Below are 22,495 nucleotides of genomic sequence, written 5' to 3' on the forward strand. Positions count from 1 at the left end.
CTTTAGAGTCATCCACTGCCATCCCACACTCACAGTTTCACATGCTAAGGATTATACCAGATAATTTCTATTGGCTCTTTTAACACTGAAGTTCTATTCCAGTTTTCTTGCTGAACACCTTATTCCCCTGTGAAATTCCACCTTGGCTGTTCTGCCGATCAGAATCCATGGTGCCTGAATTACTCCCCATAGCTTGAAACATTAATGTTCTTCTCTCTGCTCCCTCAAACCCTCCCACACACTTGCACAAATTCCTTTTTAGGGAGCTCAACTCTTCTCTTTCACAATAGGGGTGAAGTGGCCCAGGGTGTTCTATCACCATGCAACAAATGGCCACCCATTCCAACACCCATGTTTATTGACTTCACAGTCTGCTGTGGTGGGGTGTGCCTTGTGTTTTTGCATGAGCCATTCCCTCTGCATGGAATTCAGTTTGACTCACTTTAGCAAGCATTTACTGAGCATCTACTCTGTGCCAGACACTTCACTGAGAATACAGAAGCATAAAGGACGGTCCCTACCCTCGAAAAGTTCACATCTAGTAGGAAAGATGAGACATAACCAATAACTACAATAACAGCTAGATGGTAAGATTTATGTTTCACATAGGACTCTGGTAGTACAAATCAGACAACAGCCAACCAAAACTGGCTTACGCAAAAAGGAGGATTACTGGCTCTCTGTCAAACCTAATAGGACACCAAGAGCAGCTCTGTGCTGGTTTTCTCCATTTACCTCCCCAACTTCAGATCCATTCTGTGCCCTTCTCTACCCTGCACTGACCTGAGCTTGATTGCTGGCTTTGATTGTGTCCAGCCAGTGTAAGAAACAGCATAAGATTTGAAAGCTTGAGGTGGGTAAGGTCAGAGTATTTACTTACCCCCAGCCCATCCCCACTTCCTCTCTGTCTTGATAGTCTGGCAGTGACTGCGTTCCTCTTCTAACTCTTGTCAGGCTCTGGTAACACTGTTCCCTCCTCTCCCCTCTTCAGAATTAAGGGTTCCAAGGCCCACTGTTGCAAGTCCCTGGGTACTTCACTATGTTTTCTATGTTCTCTTAATCCTCCCCGATGCCTCTGTAAATAGTTATGATGTTAACCTCACTTCACTTAGCCCTTTTGAGTATTCCATCTCCCCTCATGGTGGGGCAAGTTGGCTACTGGTGTCTAGAGTCTCCCATCCTTACACCATCAAGATCCAAGGCAGCAAAAAGAGACCACCTCTCCTCCTGTAGTGCTCACTAAATCCTGGTCATGTGCCCACCCCTGAACCAATCACCATGGCTAGAGGAATTCAGTGTTCTCATCATCCAGGTGTGGTCACATGATCCACCTCCAAAGCCAGCAGTGGAGCTATCTTCACCCAAAGCTGTGGCCTGACAGTAGGGAGGAGGAGTCGCCCAAAGGAAATTTTGGGTGCTGTTACCAAAAGAAAAAATGGGCCTGGGTAGCCCCAAAACAAGGAATTTCCACTTCAACATGTCAAAAGAGAAACAGATAAAAGGCTGGTGGAGTTAGAGATGAGAGAGGTCACCAGTGGCAAGGATTGTCCCTCTGTTGACTACCTGTGCCAGGAAGTTCTATCCTTTTTACTTCAAAGGTAATTCTCAACTCAATCCTCTTCACTTCCCTCCCTCACTGGGAAGGAGCCAACCTTAACATTTCCCTCTATGGTTCTCTAGACTGTAGACTTGTTCCAGTGCAGTCACAGGAACTACCTGCTGTCATTTTGTTTCAAGATAATAAGCTACCCCAAAACTTGAAGTTGAGGTATGTGCTAAATCCTGTAAGAGTCAATCACTTCCTAAATTATCACAATACGCATGGACACATTTGAACTTCCAAGTAATAACTTGTAACAGAGACTCCCCTTTATTCAGTTTAATGCAGCAAATACATTGCATGATGACCTAGAAGTAATTTGGAAATTGAAAAGCATCATACAAATACCAGGCATAATTAAGCCCATGTTTGAGACATTGTCCTGGGCCCTGTCCACCTGCTCAGCCATTTAGGAACAATCCTATCCCCCATGTCATGCAGCAAATACCATCAAAGCATATCTTTCATGTCTACTGTCTGTTCATAACCTCAAAACTGCCTGCTCCACCCACACTACATCCCAACCCTCTCAAATCTCAAGGCCTCTTGACCTCGTTGCTCTTTCTCTCCTCCTTCTTCAGACTTGAAACCTTCCTGGATATGACCTTGCCTCTACTCCTGCACCAAGAAGGCTCCCCACCTGCTACACTGTCTCATGATACAGGGCCTCCTTCTGATCCAAGATGGTCAAACATTCCTTTCAAGATGCTGCTAATTCTGGTGTCTTCCTAATCCTTAAGAAAGAAAGTAGATGACTCTGAAGAATCCTGAGCTATGATCTCTGAGGAGAATATACTTTCAAGGGTGCTCATGAAGTTTAGTGGTGGTAGAGGGTGATGAAATACTGCAAGCACCTAGAAAGAGTTCCTTGATTGTGAGACTTTGGCACACCTGTCCATCAGTGTGCTCAGAGTCTAAAATGATGACTAAGAATCTTGTAACCAGCTAAATCTGATCCCCTCTGACCAACTTGTTGCCCTTCTGAACTTTATTCTCCCTCAGTTTGGATCTCTATATTTATAGCCATATAGCATAAATATTAAAAACAAAAGTTACAGGATCATATGACCTGTTTTTCAAATTTAGGCAATATCCCTTAACAGATATGTGACCTCAGCAATTAACTTAACCTCTTTGAACCTCAACAGTAAAATTGGGATAAGAATTCTGCCCTGCCCACCTCATGGATGTCTGAGAATTCATTAAGACAGTGATCAGAACCCAGTAGGTACTCAAAACAATGTGAGCTATTATTTTATTATTATCATTACTATTAATAAAACTCAAGGGGACATAAATTCTATTTACCTCCTCTTTCCCATCACCACACCACTCAAATTTCCCTTTGAATACAGCCAGCTACTCCACCCAAGCCCAAGTTCCTCCCTGGCCACCAGGAAACTATTTTCCTCATATATCCCTTTTTAAAAGGACAACTACTCAGAGCTCATCTCTCCATAGAAACTCAGAGAATAAATAGAAGCAGGAGATTTTCTGCCGTTTCCATTCTGACTGCTTCAATTAAAGTAAAGCCCACACAACTCTTCCATTAGCATGCGGGTGGAGAAGCCAGAGATGTCTCAGTGACCCTGGCTCCGTGGTTGGCTTAGACCTTCCAATTATTCTCAGCCAAAATCTCATCTCCTTGACTGGTATTGTTACAAGTAACCCCCACTGATGTCTGTGTGAAGAGATGTGGTCAGGACAAATCTGCTGTAACTTTAACATCTTTTTCAAGTGCCAAAATTATCGTTATGTTTTTCCAAATCATGAAATTCTTTATCAAGTACTTTTCTTTTTTCTCCTAGTGGGCTCACTCTCCAATAAATGCCCTTCCTCTGTTAGCAGACACTGAGACTTATAAAAAGGTAAGTGATAAAGAAATGGAAACAGGACTGCTCAGTTCAGATGAGAATGTACCATATAACAGAGTGTGTATATTCAGAGCCCCATGGCTGTGAGGGCACATCACAAGTCAATGTGCCGTATATAGGATTCTCAAATCTTTCATCTATGAAGGCTTTTTTCAAGAACAGGAATGCAGACAGCAAGCTTCCTTGTTCCCATTAGATATAGCCAGATGGCAACTCAAAGATGTGGCATGGCCAGCTGCCAGGAAAATACTTTTAGCTGAAGTGACATGGAGATCCTGGGGAACAAGAAGGGAAACCCTAGTTTTGGTATCAGAAGGAGATATGAGGAGGAAAGGATGAGGATGTTCATGGTCCCAACCTAGTGCAAGGGAAGCAGTTATACATTTGGATCAACCTTGAGTATGCAATAGAAAAGTGGTATCACCATACCAAGAGACAGCAATTTAAAAGAATGAATCAGCTGCCTGATTTCAAACTATACCACAAAGCCTACAGTAATCAAAACAGTATGGCACTGGCACAAAAACAGACACATAGATCAATGGAATAAAATAATCCAGAAATGGACCCACACTTATATGACCAATTAATAAATGACAAAGGAAGCAAGAATACACAATGGAGAAAAGATAGCCTCTTCAAATAAATGATGTTCAGAAAACTGGACAGTTATATGCAAAAGAAGCAAACTGAACTACTCTCTCACATCATACACAAAAATAAATTCAAAATGGATTAAAGACTTACCTGAAGCCATAAAACTCCTAGAAGAAAACATAGGCAGTATGCTCAATATATTTTTGGATCTGTCTCCTCAGGCAAGGGAAACAAAAGAAAAATAAACAAATGGGACTACATCAAACTAAAAAGCTTTTGCATAGCAAAGGAAATTATCAACAAAACAAAAAGGCCACCTATTGAATGGAAGAAGATATTTGTAAATGATATATCTGACAAAGGATTAAATATCCAAAATAGTTTTTAAAACTCATATAACTCAACAATAAAAAAACAAACAACCAGATTAAATAATGGGCAGTGGACCTGAATAGACATTTTTCCAAAGAAGACATACAGATAGATGGCCAACAGACATATGAAAAGATGCTCAGTATCCTTAATCATCAGGGAAATTCAATTCAAAACCACAATGAGATATCACCTCACACCTGTCATGACTATTCTTAAAATGACTATTCTTAGAATGACTATTCTTAAAAAGACAAGAAATAACAAATGTTGGCAAGGATGTGGAGAAAATGGAACCCTGTGCACTGCTGGTGGTAATGTAAATTGGTGCAGCTACTATGTAAAACAATGTAGAGATCCCTCAAAAACCTAAAAATAGAACAACCATGTGGTCTAGATTCCACTTCTAGGTATTTTTCCAAAGAAAACAAAAACACTAATTAGAAAAGATATATGTACCAATATATATGGGTACAATATGAACCATATATGCAATGTTTAATTGCATCATTATTCACAATAGCTAAGATATGAAAGCAACCTAAGTGCCCATCAATAGATGAACAGATAAAGAAGATGTTTTATATATATATATATATATATATATATATATATATATATATATATATGATGGAATATTACTCAGCCATAAAAAAAAGAATGAAATCTTGCTGTTTGTGACAACATGAATGGACCTAGAGGGTCTGTAAGTGTAATAGTCAAACAGAGAAAGACAAATGACAAATGCTGTATGATTTCACTTTTATGTGGAATCTAAAAACAAAACAAATGAACAAATATAACAAAACAGAAACAGAGTCATAAATACAGAGAACAAACAAGTAGTTTGCCAGAGGGGAAAGGGATGAGAGATGAGTGAAATAGGTGAGAGAGATTAAGAGGTACAAACTTTCAGTTACAAAATAAATTAGTCACAGGGGTAAAATGTACAGCATGGGGATTATGGTCAATAACAAAGTAATATGTTTGGTGACAGACGGTAATGAGATTTATCCTTGTGATCGTTTTTGTAATGTATACAAAAAGTGAATCACTAGATTGCATAACAGGATCTAACATAGTATTGTAGGTCAATTATACTTCAAAAAACAAACAAATTAACATAGATGAATGCATAAAGTTGTGGTATAGATATACAATGGAATATTATTCAGCCATAAAAAAGAAAATCTTGCCATTTGTGACAACATGGATAGACCTTGGGGGCATTATGCTAAGTGAAATAAGTCAGAGAAACACAAATACTTCACAATACAAAGACAAATGGTCTTACTTATATGTGGATCTAAAAAAACCAAACTCATAGGAAGAGAACAGATTGGTGGTTGCCAGAGGTGGGGGTTGGTGGGTGGGTGGGTGAAATGGGTGAAGATGGTCAAAATGTACAAAATTCCAGTTATAAGATAAATAAGTCCTGAGGATGTAATGTACAACATGATGGCTATAGTTAACAACACTGAATTGTACATTTGAAAATTGATGAGAGAGTGAATCAAAAGTTCTCATCACAAGAAAAAATTGTAACTCTGTGAGGTAATGTATGTTAACTAGACTTACTGTGGTAATATTTTGCAATATACACATACATCAAATCATTATGTTGTATACCTTAAGCTAATAAAGTGTTATATGTCAATTACATCTCAAAAAAAACTGGAAATTTTTAAAAAGAAAATTCCTTAAATTAACCCTAAAAAGAAACACACATGCACCCTCAAAATAAAATTATGTACTTCCGTAGAAATATATACACCTACATGTACAAGCATAGAAGATGATCTGGAAGGTTAAACACAAAACTCTTCACAGAATACCTCCCGAGAGGAGACTGGGTTGTGTGAAGGAAGAGAACGCAAACCCCATCACTTGGGAACTTCTGCATTAGAGCTAATTCTGATTTTCTCCACCCTGAACTTGGGAAGTCTCTGGACTTTTCTGTGAACATTGAACATCTTCCCTTTTATAAGTGAAGATGATGTCCTCTGCTCCCTAATGCAGATGTTTGTGCCCATGCGTCCTACTGGCTGGTGAATCTCAGACACCATGTATGTGCATCATCCTAAAGTATTATTGCATTTAACCTAGACACTGAAGTGGAGTCTGACTTTTGAGTTCTATCAATTTAGAATCATTCTACTGCTTACAACATCTTCCAAAGACCATTACTCCCAATTAACTTTACCCTACTCATGCCCCCCATCAGCCAGACAAGCCCATGCTTGTTGCCCTTTTCCAAACTAGAACTAGCTATTTAGGCCTCGGATGAGTGTTCAGTGCTTACCTGTACTCTGCTTCTGTGGCCTTATCAGTATGTCTCGGCATCCTGGCTACCACTGCTGTGGTCAGGGCATATTCAACTTCCAACAGGATTATTTCAAGAGGCCTTTAGATGGTCTCCCTGCTTTTATCTAATCTAATACTCTCCAGGGCAAGTTAGCTAAACCATGGATTCAGCAACATCACCACTTGAAACTCTTCAGTGACCCTTGTCTCCATAAGTGGCAGCTGTAAACTTCAGTGTACTCCAGAATCACCTGTTATGTTCTCTAAAATGCAGATTTCTGGCTGCCTCCTCCAAAAGCTCTGATTCAGTAAATCCTGAATTTTTAACAAGCACCTAAGAGGATTCTGATGCAAAGAGTATAGGGATCAAACTTTGAAAAACACTAACCTTAGGCTAAGGGCAGCCCTAGTTCCTTGCAATGGTAATCAGGTCCCTCATAACACGATTCTTACCACTCTAGCCTCACCATGCACCTCTCCCCACCTCACATATTTCTTTCCAGCAATACAGAGCAGCATCTTGTCCCCCACTCACTGTTTTGTTCCCCAATACAATTGTTCTCAACTGTGCCCATAATGCCCTCCTTGCTCATCTGTCAACACACTTCATCAACCTAATGCCTACTCATCCTTCATAACACAACTCAGGTATCACCTCCCCCAGGAAACCTTCCCTGACATTCCTGGTTATGTTCTGCCCCCATATTGTCCTTCTAATGCCCAAGCTTTGTCAGACAAAGCTCTTACTCCATTTCCTAGATTTTCTAGATATCCTGGATTCTGAGGTCCTTGCAGCAAGCCATGTCTTACCCTCCAAAATCTCAAGGAGCTACCACAGAGCCTAGCACAGTGTGGGTAGTTACAGTGGTGCACTGTAGGTAGTTAGGTACACTGGGAGTCACACTGGTGTGCTGTAGGTAGTTAGGGAGTCACACTGGTGTGCTGTAGGTAGTTTGCTGGTAGTTGGATAGGCCACAACAAGAGAAGACTTTTTAGTTGACACCTTTCTGAATCCACCAAGCAAGTTAGCCATGTGATGATAGACATGCTCCCTCCTTCCTCTTCAACCAAAAGATGTTGCTGCCCAACCTAAGGGTTAATCTTTTTTCCAACCCTATTTAAATAAAATTGTTATGACTCAATGCTTTCTAGCAGCAGTTTGACTCTAAAAATTCAATATCCAAGTTGATATCTACCAAGCTCATACCGCTTACACTGCTTCTGAGAAAGAGGATTTTGTTGGGCCCCCTCAGCAAGGCAGACAATGTCATACTGACGCAGTCATTATTCATCCCACAACTTTCCTCTGCTACCATTCCACTCCCAACCACATTCTCATTATTAAACAATTTTTGAATTCTGGTTAGTACTCATAAAAACCCTATTTCCTGGAGAACGATGTCTGCCCTTAGGAGCAAAAGTAAAGAACAATCCTCTCCCTCTCTCCTTTCCCTCAACATGGGCCTGGAGGCCTTTGATGAGTGACTTCATGAACGTTCACCTCATTTCTGGAGAATTCATGCTAATCCACCATAACCCTGCTCAGCTCCAAGCCACAATTCTTTAGCTTTCATTGTACATCTCTAAGGGGAGATAAGAAATGTGTTTCTGAAACTTACTTGACAGAATATCTTACAGGATTAGTGTTCCCTGAATATATTTTGGTAAATGCTGCCTGAGAAACCACCCTATCTTAAGATATGCTCAGGTTCAACAAATGTCCTAGTTACTCAATCACGTCTCAAGATCCAAGCTTCATTCCATTTCCAGGGCAAGCTATGGATTTGGAGTTGAGGAAAGAATTGACCTCAATGAATTGGGATGATTCTATTTCTCTGAGACTTCGGAAGGAACAGAGTCCCTTAGAAAATGTGAAAACTGGGAGGTATCCTAGAGATTGTATCATCCAGTGGTTTTATTTCCCAGCCCAGGATCCTGAGACCCAGAAAGCTGAAGGAATTTGCCTCAGTTTATAACCACAAAATTATGGAGCTGGGATCCAGGACAAGGTTCTGATTAAACTCCAGAAATCTTTCCACTACACCATGCTGCCTTCAAATCATTTTTATACACGTAAGGTATACTTTCAGCTCTACAGCAGAATAAGTCTGTGGTAATGTAGTCAGGTGACAGAAGTATCATAAATGGATAATGTATTTCTGCAAGATTTTCCTAGTTCTTTCCTCTCTGTTTCAAAGACCCTTTCATAATCATCCCTCCCTTCCATCTCAAACCCAGTACCAAACAATTTTTAAATTCTAGCAATTATACACTAAGATATCACTCTTTTGGAAAGCAATGCCTACTCTTTGGGGCAAAGTCAAAGAACAAAGCCTTCCTCTCATTTCTTACCCATCACATGACTTTGGAAATACCTGATATTTGAATCTGGCTAATTCTGAAAAATTCCCCCAAAGCTGTTTCTAACCCATGGAATTACCCTGTCTCAGTCCTTCCTTCCATAGCCAAATTTGCCAAAAAATGATGTACTATCAATCACCATCTCCTTAAAAACCATTCACTCTTTTTAATCCAGTATGGCAATCTATCAGTTAGCTGGTGAGTTCAATCCATTTATGTTTATTGTCATTGATATATACAAACTGGGCTTCTGCCATCTTACTTTGTGCTTTGTACTTCTCTTTATTTACTTTTTATTTGCTTCCTCTTTCTCTTGTACTACACTATTGGAGACATGGAGGGGAGCAAGAATTGTGCTTTTTTTACTGGAAAAAGGAGGAGTGGATATGAGTAGAAAAAATGGGAATTTACTACATGCTGTTCAAATAACTCAAAACTAGCTTTGCATACTAAAAATATGCAAGAGAATAGATGCATGTAAGAAGTAGACCAAAATGCACCAACTAGTAGTTGAATTGATGTGATGAAATTAACTGTAACTTTTTCCTTTTATCTATTTTTCATAATGAGGTTAAACTACCTTTTCAACTAAAAAAAATTATTTACTAAAATTAAAACTCTGATTGGGTCTCATCACCTATAGTAGAATTTTCTGAAGTGTGTTGGGATGTTAACATGTCTTGTGTGAAAAAAGGGAAACTTGATGATCAAGTGAATTTTGGAAATATTTAATTAAACAAGGTTAAACAGATCTCTTTGCTACAGGACTTCTTGAAGACTTTAAATTATTAATGTTAATTATGAATTTTCAAATGAGGACAAGAGTGTACAATGATACCCAGAGTTATTTGATCTTTGGACCCTGTCTGCTGAACATGTTAAGGGACAGGACACTATTTTGGAATCCCTGTCTTACAGGGAAAGCGAGTGTAACCTATGAAGCTTTTCATAGCCTCCTCTCCTTCAGTCTCTCTTCCTGAGCTGTATCACTTTCCTACTGCAACTGTAACAAACTACCACAATCTTGGTGGGTTAAACAACACAATTTTATTATAATTCTGGAAGTTAGAAGTCCAACAGGGGTCTCACTGAACAAAAATCAAGGTGTCAGTAAGGCTGTGCTTTTTTCTTGAGAATCTAGGGGAGAATTCATTTCCTTTCCTTTTACAACTTCTAGAGACAAGCTGCAGTCTTTGGCTCATGGCTCTTTTCTGCATCCTCAAAGCCAGTTGAGGTCAAAGAGAGTTGAGTCCTTTTCACATTGCATCACTTTAACTCTGTTTCTCCCTCCCTCTATCACTTTTAATGACAGTTGGTTTTGGTTTTTTGTTTCTTTAATTTTCTTATTGAAGTATAGTTAATGTACAATGTTGTGTTAGTTTCTGGTGTATAGCAAAGTGATTTAGATACAGATATAGGTATAGATATTCTTTTTCATATTCTATTACAGGACACTGAATATAGTTCCCTGTGCTATACAGTAGGACCTTATTGTTTATCCATTCTATACATAATAGTTTGCATCTGCTAATTCCAAACTCCCAATCCATCCCTCCCCCAACCTTGACAACCACAATATGTTCTCTATGTCTGTGTTTCTGTTTCATAGATAAGTTCATTTGTGTCATATTTTAGATTCCACATATAAGTGATAGCATATGGTATTTGTCTTTCTCTTTCTGATTTACTTCTTTAGTATGATAATCTCTAGGTCCATCCATGTTGCTGCAAATGGCATTATTGCATTTTTTTATGGCTGAGTAATATTCCATTGTATATATCCCACATCTCCTTTATCCATTTATCTAAATGTCAATGGACATTTAGGTTGTTTCCATGTCTTAGCTATTGTAAATGGTGCTGCTATGAATATTGGGGTGCATGTATCTCTTCAAATTATAGTTTTGTCTGGATATATGCCCAGGAGTGGGATTGCAGGATCATATGGCAATTTTATTTTTAACATTTTAAGGAACCTCCATATTGTTTTCCATAGTAGCTGCACCAATTTACATTCCCACCAACAGTGTAGGAAGGTTCCCTTTTCTCCATACCCTCTCCAGCATTTGTTATTTGTGGACTTAATGATGGCTATTCTCACCAGTGTGAGGTGGTAACTCATTGCAGTTTTGATTTGCATTTCTCTAATAATTAGTGATGTTGAGCATCTTTTCATGTGCCTGTTGGCCATCTGTATGTCTTCTTGCAAAAGTGTCTATTTAGGTCTTCTGCCTATTTTTTGATTGGGTTGTTCATTTTTTGTTTTTCAGCTGTGTGAGCTATTTGCATATTTTAGAAATTAAGCCCTTGTTGGTCACATTGTTTGCAAATGTTTTCTCCCATTCTGTAGATTGACTTTTCATTCTGTTTATGGTTTCCTTTACTGTGCAAAATCTTGTAGGTTTGATTAGGTCCATCTGTTTCTTTTCATTTTTATTTCTATTGCCTTTGGAGACTGACCTAAGAAAATATTGGTATGATTTATGTCAGAGAATGTTTCGCCTAAGTTCTTTTCGAGGAGCTTTATGGTTCATGTCTTATGTTTAAGTCTTTTAACCATTTTGAGTTTATTTTTGTGTATGGTGTGAGAGTGTGTTCTAACTTCATTGATTTACATATGGCTGTCCAACTTTCCCAACACCACTTGCTGAAGAAACTGTCTTTTCTCCATTGTATATTCTTGCCTCCTTTATCGAAGATTAATTGACCGTAGGTATGTGGGTTTATTTCTGGGCTCTCTATTCTGTTCTATTGATCTATATGTGTGTTTCTGTGCCAATATCATGCTTTTTTGATTACTATAGTTTTGTAGTATAGTCTGAAGTCTTGGGAGGGTTATGCCTCCTGCTTTGTTCTTTTTCCTCAAGATAGTTTTGGCAATTCTGGGTCTTTCATGGTTCCATATAAATTTTAGGATTATTTGTTCTAGTTCTGTGAAAAATGTCATGGGTAATTTGATAGGGATTGCATTAAATCTGTAGGTTGCTTTGGGTGTATGACCATTTTAACAATGTTAATTCTTCCAGTCCAAGAGCATGGGATATCTTTCCATTGAGGCCATCCAGGATAATCTCCTTATTTTTAGGTCAACTGATCAACAATTAACTGATCAACAATTAACTGATCAGTTAATTTCATTTACAATTTTAATTCCCTTTGCCATGTAAGGTAACATATTCACAAGTACCAGGGATGTAGGCATTTGGTGGGGGTTGGAGGAGAGAAATACATATTCTGTCTACCGCATCTTTTCCATTTCCCTCCTTTCTCCCGTAGTACCCACTAAACTCCTTACTGAAGTTCCTGTTATACTCAGAAAAAAAATTATTTTCATACCAATTGTTTCCTCTCCCTCTAATGCCCACCCCTACCCTTACCACTGCCTTATCTATCTGAAGCATCCCTACACATTCATTAGGGTGTTGTTGAAATCTTACTTCTCCTGTTAATGTCTCCCTGAATTCCCTAGGCAAAATTAGATACTCTGTGCTCTAAAAGTACTTTGTATACATCACAGAGATAACACTCATTACACTGTATTGTATATGTAATAATATAACAGTTAATACTAACTGAGCACTTACTAAAGCACCCAGCACTGTGCTATGTGTTTTACCTGCTGCACTATCTCATTCACTCCTCACAGCAGCTGTAACAGGTGGGCATTACTGATAATCTATCTCTTCCTTCAGCCTCAGACTGTGAGCACTTACAATTCATGAACAGTACATGCCTTATTCATCTCCATGCTATTAAAACCTCCCTCAAGGGTTAGCACTTAATTCAGACTCAATTCATTTGAATCAATTTAACTGCACTGCTGGTTTCTGAGCCAAAAAGTACTGTCAGACACCCTACTATATGATGGAATCAAAGCTTTCCCAATGGTCAAATTAAAGGTATGTGACATCGGATTTGTCTCAAGTTTTGGGGTCAGGAGCAAATTTGTCTGATCTAGGCACGTGATGAATCACAATGCAGCCCAGCTGTTTGAAGATCATCATGAGAAGGCCACGATGATCAAGAGAGAACAGCTTGCAAAGCAAATGCTTTTTCAGGTGCAGATTTCTCCTGCAACAACTGCAGACACCACTGGAATGTCTAGCTGATCATGTGCTGCTTCTAAAAGAATGGGTCATCCATCATTGACTGATGACTCTGTTCTTAAACCACTTGGGAAATAAATATTTGTTGAGCATACCCCATTATGTATCAGTATAAAATAAACTCATCAATCAATAAATATATTAATGTATTGAATGGCAACATATCTTCATACAATAAATAGCTTCTGAGAACATGTCATTTTCAAGCATAGAAAGTGAATAAAATTAGACCCCTGCCTGTGAGGAGCTCAGACTGGAAAACAAATCAGTACAATGAACTGCAATATAATAATAAAGCCCTTGGACATTTGCTTTGTTTCATAAACCTCAGGTTCCTAAGCTTTGAATATGAGATAACAAACAGTACCTACTTCATAGAGTTTGTGTGAGCATCATTAAGGGTTAATGCATATAAAGAGCTCAGAACAGGGTCTGCACATAGGAAAATCTGATAAATATTAACAATAGGCAAAATGCTATGGAAGCAGAGAGGGACTGGGCTCATGCAGGACTAGGGAAAGGTTTCCTGGGATGGTGGTGTTTAGTCTGGGCCTGGAAGGGTGAGGAGATGCTTACATGCCCAGAAAAGCAGGGCAAGGAGAGTGCCTGCCTCTGGGCTCTGACTTCAGGATCTGAAACTTGATGTTTCTTGGAAATCTGTTATCCTCTACCAATGGCATTTCACCCCCTGCAAAGACAATGGAATTAAAGGGGGCAGATTTACCGATTTCCTAATATTTTCTGTCTTTGGGAGCTATTTCCAAGTCTGCTAAAGGTCTTTATTCTCCCTTCATTCTCCTCCGTCCCTTTCCTAGAAGCTAGTGTTTTCTCCCAAATCTTTCTCTTCTTCAACCTTTCAAGGGTTTCCTCAATTTCTCCATTCTGTGATTCCCCACTCTGCAATTCCTTGCACCTAAGAAGGTAACAACAGTCTACACCAGGGATGGGCAAACTTTCTCTCTAAAGTACCAGATAATAGATATCTTAGGTTATGTGGCCATGCAGGCTCAACTCTGCTGTTGAGCCCTAGACAATATGTAATTGAATGAGCATGGCTATTTTCCAATAAATTTACTTACAGAAATAAGCAGTTGGGCCAAGTTTGACTTTGCCCATAGGCCACAGTTTGCCAACTCCTGCTCTGGAGAGACCCAGGGCCATATTGGAGCAGAAACCACAGGAAGAAAGGAGCCTGAGTTGTGATCTGGTTTTACTGTGTCTACATTAGCAAAGCATATAATCTCTCTGGACCCAAGATCGGAGATAACAGGGATATTGTTTTCTGTTATTCCTGCCCTCCCTGATACTGCAGATAAACAAGGAGAAGGGAACCAGCTGCTGTTGCATGCCAACAAGGTGCTAGAAATTTTACATTCCATATTTTATTTAATCTGTAGAGGAACTCCATAATGTATTCTTATGCCCACTTTTCTGATGAGAAAGGCAAGTCTCAGAGGGATTAAGTAAGCATCTCAACACACATTGCTAAGAAATTACAAAGCTAGGTTTTGACTATGAGTCCACCCTGTTCCAAGTTCAAGCCCTGTCCAGCATATCACACTCTCTCCCAAGAATAGATATTGCCAGGGAAAGGCCAGCTGACCAGCTCTGACCAGAGAAGTCCTCAGGCTCACCACCCCCTTTCTGGGTCTTGTGTTCAGTCAAGCTCAAGAGTTGATTAACCAATTACTCTGGATAGACTCCCACTAACCAAACTCATAATGAACTAGTTATAAATCAGGATGTCAAAATGCCTTTTTCTCATGGGGGACACCATTCCTCTGTTTTGTAACTAGAATTTTCTAGTCTGTTAACTAGTACACACCCCTTCCCGATATCAGGGTACACTAAGTTCGAATTTTAAATCCCAGTGAGTGTGAGAAACAGACTTAGACATAGAGAAAAAACTTGTGGTTGCCAAGGGGGAGGGGGTGGGGGAGGGCAGGACTGGAAGTGTGGGATTAGTAGATGGAAACTATTATATATTGGACAGATAAACATCAAGGTCCTACTGTAGAGCACAGGGAACTATATTCAAGATTCTGTGATAAACGATAATGGAAAATAATATAAAAAAAGATTGTCTCTATGTGTATAACTGGATCACTTTGCTGTACAGCAGAGATTGCCACAACATTGTAAACCAACTATACTCCAATTAAAAAAATAATTTTTTTTTAAATAGAAAATCCCAGTGGGTGTGGAGTCAGAGCCAGGGAAGGAAGGAAGCCAAGGTGAGACCCAGCTCACAATCCATCTCTGGACACAACAGGGCCTAGAATTCTCAAATTCAGGTCTCAGTGATGAGGAGACTGCTGTAAACTGCACATTTCTATTCTCTTCCTGGCTCCCCATTTTCCTGAGCTTGACACCAAGTACCTCCTTTGAGTGGATTGTCCTTTCCTCCTTTTATAAATGTTTATCTTATTTCAAATACATTTCCATAAAAAAAAAAAAAACTTCAAGAATACTACCGAAAAGAACAAAATTCTAAATCATCCACAGTCTCACCACCCTGAGATAACCGCAGTCAATATTTTGGACTATAAACATCCAACATTTTTTCTGTACATGGTAAAACATATACATATAGATATATACATATATACACATGTGTGTCTTTATAAGAAAGATCATGCTGTACATACTTGCTGGTGACCTTTTCTTCACTAAATAATATATAGCAACCAACTTTTCATGTTGCCAAATATTCTTCTCAATCATTAATTTAATGGTTGTATGGTAGTCTATTACACATATGTGTTCATTTGACTAGTTTCCTACTTTTGAACTCATTCTTCCTTAAGCTGCATTAATATCCACCAATTTGACTCCAGCTTGGCCTGGGAACCATTTGTTCTCTTGACTTACTTGTATTAGTCGTACTCCCTGCCTCCTCACCTGAGCCCACTCCTGCCTCACAGCACACTCTGAGGTCTCAGTGAGGTGTGTGCATTAAAGCTCAATGTAGGCTGCAGATTACAGTCCCCAAGGGAGGGTTAATTGAACCTGCATACGAGGAGCCTGCAGGAGGCTGTGGCTAGCACCCGAGACAAAGGTGCCATGGAGTGGTGGTGGGAAATGACCCTGAGTCCACCGTCCCTGGCTTCCCCCTGCAAAGGAGCTCCAGAAGCCCACCCTAGAGAACGAGGACAGGGGATTGGGCAGGCAAAGGCCGAGGTGCATCGGTAGCCAGCACGCTTCACTGGTATGGTACAGGATGCTCCCGTGCCGGCTGCAGCTGCCCTTACGAACACACATATACATGCACACATATCTATACTCACATGCACACACACATACACACACACAAAGTCAGAGCGTGCTCAGAATAAGAAGTGCTTCAATGTCAATGTCAAAGTGAGATGTTCCCTTCTTCTGTCACTGTTAGCAGAGCAGGGCTAAATGCAAGCAGTGGTGGTGATGGACTCTGTCAAGAAGTAGTCCTTGTTTTCATTTCAGTAATCTCTATTTATCTCCACAGTGGCTATTAGTTCAGGGAGCAAACAAAGCACTCGGAATTAATACCCATAAAAAATAAAAATTAAATAAAACTAAAAACCCTGGATTCAGGCTAAGTTTGAATTCCCAGCTCAAATCCTGCCAACTGTGTGGCCTAGGAGACATGGCTTAACTTCAACATGTGTCCGTCTCCTCACCTGTAAATTAGTGATTGAATAATGTCTACCTTAGAAGACAGTTTGAGGAGCATGAAATAATGTATGTTGAGTGTTAACATATGTGCCAGTCACATACTAAAGTGTTAGCAGGCATGAGCTATTTATTATTATTATTATTACTGTTATTGATACTAACAGAGGTTAAGTGATATCTCAGTGCCAGCTCCACAGAGAAGAACCTGGGCCTTGATAAATTCCAGCTCACTGGGGCCTGTTAACAAGTCCATTATCACAGCCATAAACCACTGGGGGCACCTTCAACATAGTGGCTGATATATTGCTGTACTCTGGGAGACAGAGGCCAGCCCATAAATAAATCATACCAAGCTTCCAAGCCATGGTATTCAGACTCCTAAAATTTAATGGTATGGTTTCTCATCACTGCTTATACCATTTTCCCATCAGCAGGATCCGAGTTTTCTGTCACCACTCGCTGGCCTAATTAAGAAGGGAGGTGGTAAGGATCATGGTGGAAGTTAGGGAGGGCATGAGTAGAAGGAGCAGAAAGGAAGGAGGCCTGATGTTGCTAGTGGTGGGTATATCTGGGGATGGACAGACCACAAGACAACTACTACCACAGTCTTTAAAAGGTTCAAACCGGTGCTGTTCATGTCCTCTGCATTTCAGAGTGAACAGAAACAGACCCAGGGCACAGCAGGCAGGATGCAAGGCAGAGCTAGGGCACAACTTTGTGGCCAGAACAACAGTTAAAACAGAAGCCTGAGGAGCTAGTTACTTTAGCATCCCTTTCCCTGGGGTATTATTTTTGTCAATAAATTTTTATTGGAGTATAGTTGCTTTACAATTTTGTGTTAGTTTCTACTGCACAGCAAAATGAATTAGCCACACATATACATGCATCCTTCCTTTTTGGATTTCCCTCCCATTTAGGTCACCACTGTGCATTAAGTAGAGTTCCCTGTGCTATACGGTATGTTTTCATTTGTTGTCTACTTTATACATAATATCAATAGTGCATATGTGTCAATCCCAATCTCCCAATTCCTCCCAACCCCTCATTCCCCCTTGGTATCCATACATTTGTTCTCTACATCTGTGTCTCTATTTCTCCTTTGCAAATAAGATCATCTATACCATTTTTCTAGATTCCACATATATGCGTTAATATACGATATTTGGTTTTCTCTTTCTGAGTTACTTCACTCTGTATGACACTCTCTAGGTCCATCCACATCTCTTCAAATGACCCAACTTCCTTCCTTTTAATGGATGAGTAATATTCATTGTGTATATATATATATGTATATATATATATATATATATATATATATATATATATATATATATACCACATCTTTATCCATTTATCTGTTGATGGACATTTAGGTTGCTTCCATGTCCTGGCTATTGTAAATAGGGCTGCAATGAACATTGGGGTGCATGTGTCTTTCTGAACTACAGTTTTCTCATGGAATATGCCCAGTAGTGGGAATGCTGCATCATATGATAGTTCTCTTTTTTAGTTTTTAAGGAACCTCCATATTGCTCTCCAAAGTGGCTGTATCAATATACATTCCCACCAACAGTGCAAGAGGGTTGCCTTTTGTCCACACCCTCTCCAGCATTCATTAATTTTTTTAGCATCTTTATTGTAGTATAATTTCTTTACAATGTGTTAGTTTCTGCTGTACAACAAAGTGAATCAGCTGTATGTATACATATATCCCCATATCCCTTCCCTCTTGTGCCTCCCTTCCACCCTCCCTATCCCACCCCTCTAGGTCGTCACAAAGCATCAAGCTAATTTCCCTGCGCTGTGTCCCAGCTTCCCACTAGCCATCCACTTTACATTTGGTAGTGTATACATGTCAGTGCTACTCTCTCACTTCTTCTCAGCTTCCTCTCCCACCCCATTTCCTCAAGTCTGTTCTCTTCGTTGGTGTCCTTATTCCTGCCCTGCTGCTGGGTTCATCAGTATCGTTTTTTTAGATACCATATTTGCATTAGCATATGGTACTTCTTTCTCTTTCTGACTTACTTCAATCTCTGTGAAAGACTCTAGGTGCATCCACCTCATTACAAATAACTCAATTTCGTTCCTTTTTATGGCTGAGTAATATTTCATTGTATATATGTGCCACATCTTCTTTTATTTATTTATTTTATTTATTTATTTTTTGCAGTACGCTGTTCTCTCACTGTTGTGGCCTCTCCCGTTGCGGAGCACAGGCTCCGGACGCACAGGCTCAGTGGCCATGGCTCACAGGCCTAGCCGCTCCGCGGTATGTGGGATCTTCCCAGACTGGAGCACGAACCCACATCCCCTGCATCGGCAGGAGGACTCTCAACCACTGTGCCACCAGGGAAGCCCTGTGCCACATCTTCTTTATCCATTCATCTGTTGATGCATATTTAGGTTGCTTCCATACCCTGGTTATTGTAAAAAGTACTGAAATGAATATTGTGGTACGTGTATCTTTTCAATTATGGTTTTCTCATGGTATATGCCCAGTAGTGGGATTGCTAGGTCATATGGTAGTTCTATTTTTAGTTTTTAAAGGAACCTCCATACTCTTCTCCACAGTGGGTATATCAAGTTACATTCCCACCAACAGTGCAAGAGGGTTCCCTTTTCTCCACACCCTATCCAGCATTTATTGTTTCTAGATTTTTTGATGATGGCCATTCTGACCAGTGTGAGGTGATACCTCATGTGGTTGTTTTTTTTTTTTTTTTTTGCGGTACGCGGGCCTCTCACTGTTGTGGCCTCTCCCGTTGCAGAGCACAGGATCCGGACGTGCAGGCTCAGCGGCCATGTCTCACGGGCCCAGCCGCTCCGCGGCATGTGGGATCTTCCCGGAGTGGGGCACGAACCCATGTCCCCTGCATCGGCAGGCGGACTCTCAACCACTGTGCCACCAGGGAAGCCCCCTCATGTGGTTTTGATTAGCTATTCTCTAATAATTAGTGATGCTGAGCATCTTTTCATGTGTTTTTTGGAAATATGTATGTCTTCTTAGAGAAATGTCTATTTAGGTCTTCTTCCATTTTTGGATTGGGCTGTTTGTTTTTTTGATATTGAGCTTCATGAGCTGCTTGTAAATTTTGGCGATTAATCCTATGTCAGTTGCTTCATTTGCAAATATTTTCTCCCATTCTGAGGGCTGTCTTTTCGTATTGTTTATGGTTTCCTTTGCTGTGCAAAAGCTTTTAAGTTTCATTAGGTCCCATTTCATTATTTTGGTGTTTATTTCCATTTCTCCACGAGGTGGGTCAAAAAGGATCATGCTGTGATTTATGTCATACAGTGTTCTGCCTATGCTTTCCTCTAAGACTTTTATAGTGTCTGACCTTACATTTAGACCTTAAATCATTTTGAGTTTATTTTTCTGTATGGTTTTAGGGAGTGTTCTAATTTCATTCTCTTACATGTAGTTGTCCAGTTTTCACACCACCACTTATCAATGGTGGCTGTCTTTTCTCCAATGTATATTCTTGCCTCCTTCATCGAAGATAAGGCGACTATATGCACATGGGTTTATCTCTGGGCTTTCTATCCTGTTCCACTGATCTATATTTCTGTTTTTGTGTCAGTACCATACTGCCTTGATTACTGTAGCTTTGTAGTATTGTCTGAAGTTGGGGAGCCTGACTCCTCCAGCTCTGTTTCTCTTTCTCAAGATTGTTATGGCTATTCTTGGTCTTTTGTGTTTCCATACAAACTGTGAAATTTTTTGTTCTACTTCTGTGAAAAATGCCAGTGATAGTTTGATAGGAATTGCATTGAATCTGTAGATTGCTTTTGGTAGTAGAGTCATTTTCACAATGTTGATTCTTCCAATCGAAGAACATGGTATATCTCTCCATCTGTTTGTATCATCTTTGATTTCTTTCATCAGTGTCTTATAGTTTTCTGCATACAGGTCTTTTTTCTCCTTAGGTAGGTTTATTCCTAGGTATTTTATTCTTTTTGTTGCAATGGTAAATGGGAGTGTTTCCTTAATTTCATTTTCAGATTTTTCATTAATGCCAGAGATTTCTGTGCATTAATTTTGTATCCTGCTACTTTACCAAATTCATTGATTAGCTCTAGTAGTTTTCTAGTAGCATCTTTAGGATTCTTTATGTATAGTATCATGTCATCTGCAAACAGTGACAGCATTCTTTTCTGATTGGGATTACTTTATTTCTTTTTCTTCTCTGATTGCTGTGGCTAAAACTTCCAAACATATGTTGAATAATAGTGGTGACAGTGGGCAACCTTGTCTTGTTCCTGACCTTAGTGGAAAGTGTTTCAGCTTTTCACCGTTATGAACGATGTTGGCTGTGGGTTTGTCATATATGGCCTTTATTATGTTGAGGAAAGTTCCCTCTATGCCTACTTTCTGGAGGGTTTTTTTCATAAATGGGTGTTGAATTTTGTTGAAAGATTTCTCTGCATCTATTGAGATGATCATATGGATTTTATCCTTCAATTTGTTAATATGGTGTATTACAGTGATTGATTTGCATATATTGAAGAATCCTTGCATTCCTGGGATAAACCCAACTGGATCATGGTGTATGATCCTTTTAATGTGCTGCTGGGTTCTGTTTGCTAGTATTTTGTTGAGGATATTTGTATCTATGTTCATCAGTGATATTGGTCTGTAGTTTTCTTTTTTTGTGACATCTTTGTCTCATTTTCTTATCAGGGTGATGGTGGCCTTGTAGAATGAGTTTGGGAGTGTTCCTCCCTCTGCTATATTTTGGAAGAGTTTGAGAAGGATAGTTCTTCTCTAAATGTTTGATAGAACTCACCTGTGAAGCCATGTGGCCCTGGGGTTTTGTTTGTTGAAAGATTTTTAATCATAGTCTCAATTTCAGTGCTTGTGATTAGTCTGTTTATATTTTCTATTTCTTCCTGGTTCAGGCTCAGAAGGTTGTGCATTTCTAAGAATTTGTCCATTTCTTCCAGATTGTCCAATTTATTGGCATATAGTTGTTGTAGTAATCTCTCATGATCCTTTGTATTTCTGCAGTGTCAGTTGTTACTTCTCCTTTTTCATTTCTAATTCTATTGATTTGAGTCTTCTCCCTTTTTTTCTTGATGAGTCTGGCTAATGGTTTATCAATTGTGTTTATCTTCTCAAGAACTGGCTTTTAGTTTTATTGATCTTTGGTATCATTTCCTTCACTTGTTTTTCGTTTATTTCTGATCTGATCTTTATGATTTCTTTCCTTCTGCTAACTTAGGGCTTTTTTTGTTCTTCTTTCTCTAATTGCTTTAGGTGTAAGTTTAGATTGTTTATTTGAGATGTTTCTTGTGTCTTGAGGTAGGATTGTATTGCTATAAACTTCCCTCTTAGAACTGCTTTTGCTGCATCTCATAGGTTCTGGGTTGTCATGTTTCAATGTCATTTCTTTCTAGGTATTTTTTGTTTTCCACTTTGATTTCTTCTGTGACCTCTGGGTTATTTAGTAGTGTATTGTTTAGCCTCCATGTGTTTTTTTTTTTCTTTTTAAATTTTTTTTTCCTGTAATTGATATCTAGTCTCATAGCATTGTGGTCAGAAAAGATATTTGATACATTTTCAATTTTCTTACATTTACTGAGGCTTGATTTGTGACCTAGGATATGATCTATCCTGGAGAATATTC

This window comes from Delphinus delphis, chromosome 19 (assembly GCF_949987515.2).
Source record: "Delphinus delphis chromosome 19, mDelDel1.2, whole genome shotgun sequence".
Lineage (NCBI taxonomy): Eukaryota > Metazoa > Chordata > Mammalia > Artiodactyla > Delphinidae > Delphinus > Delphinus delphis.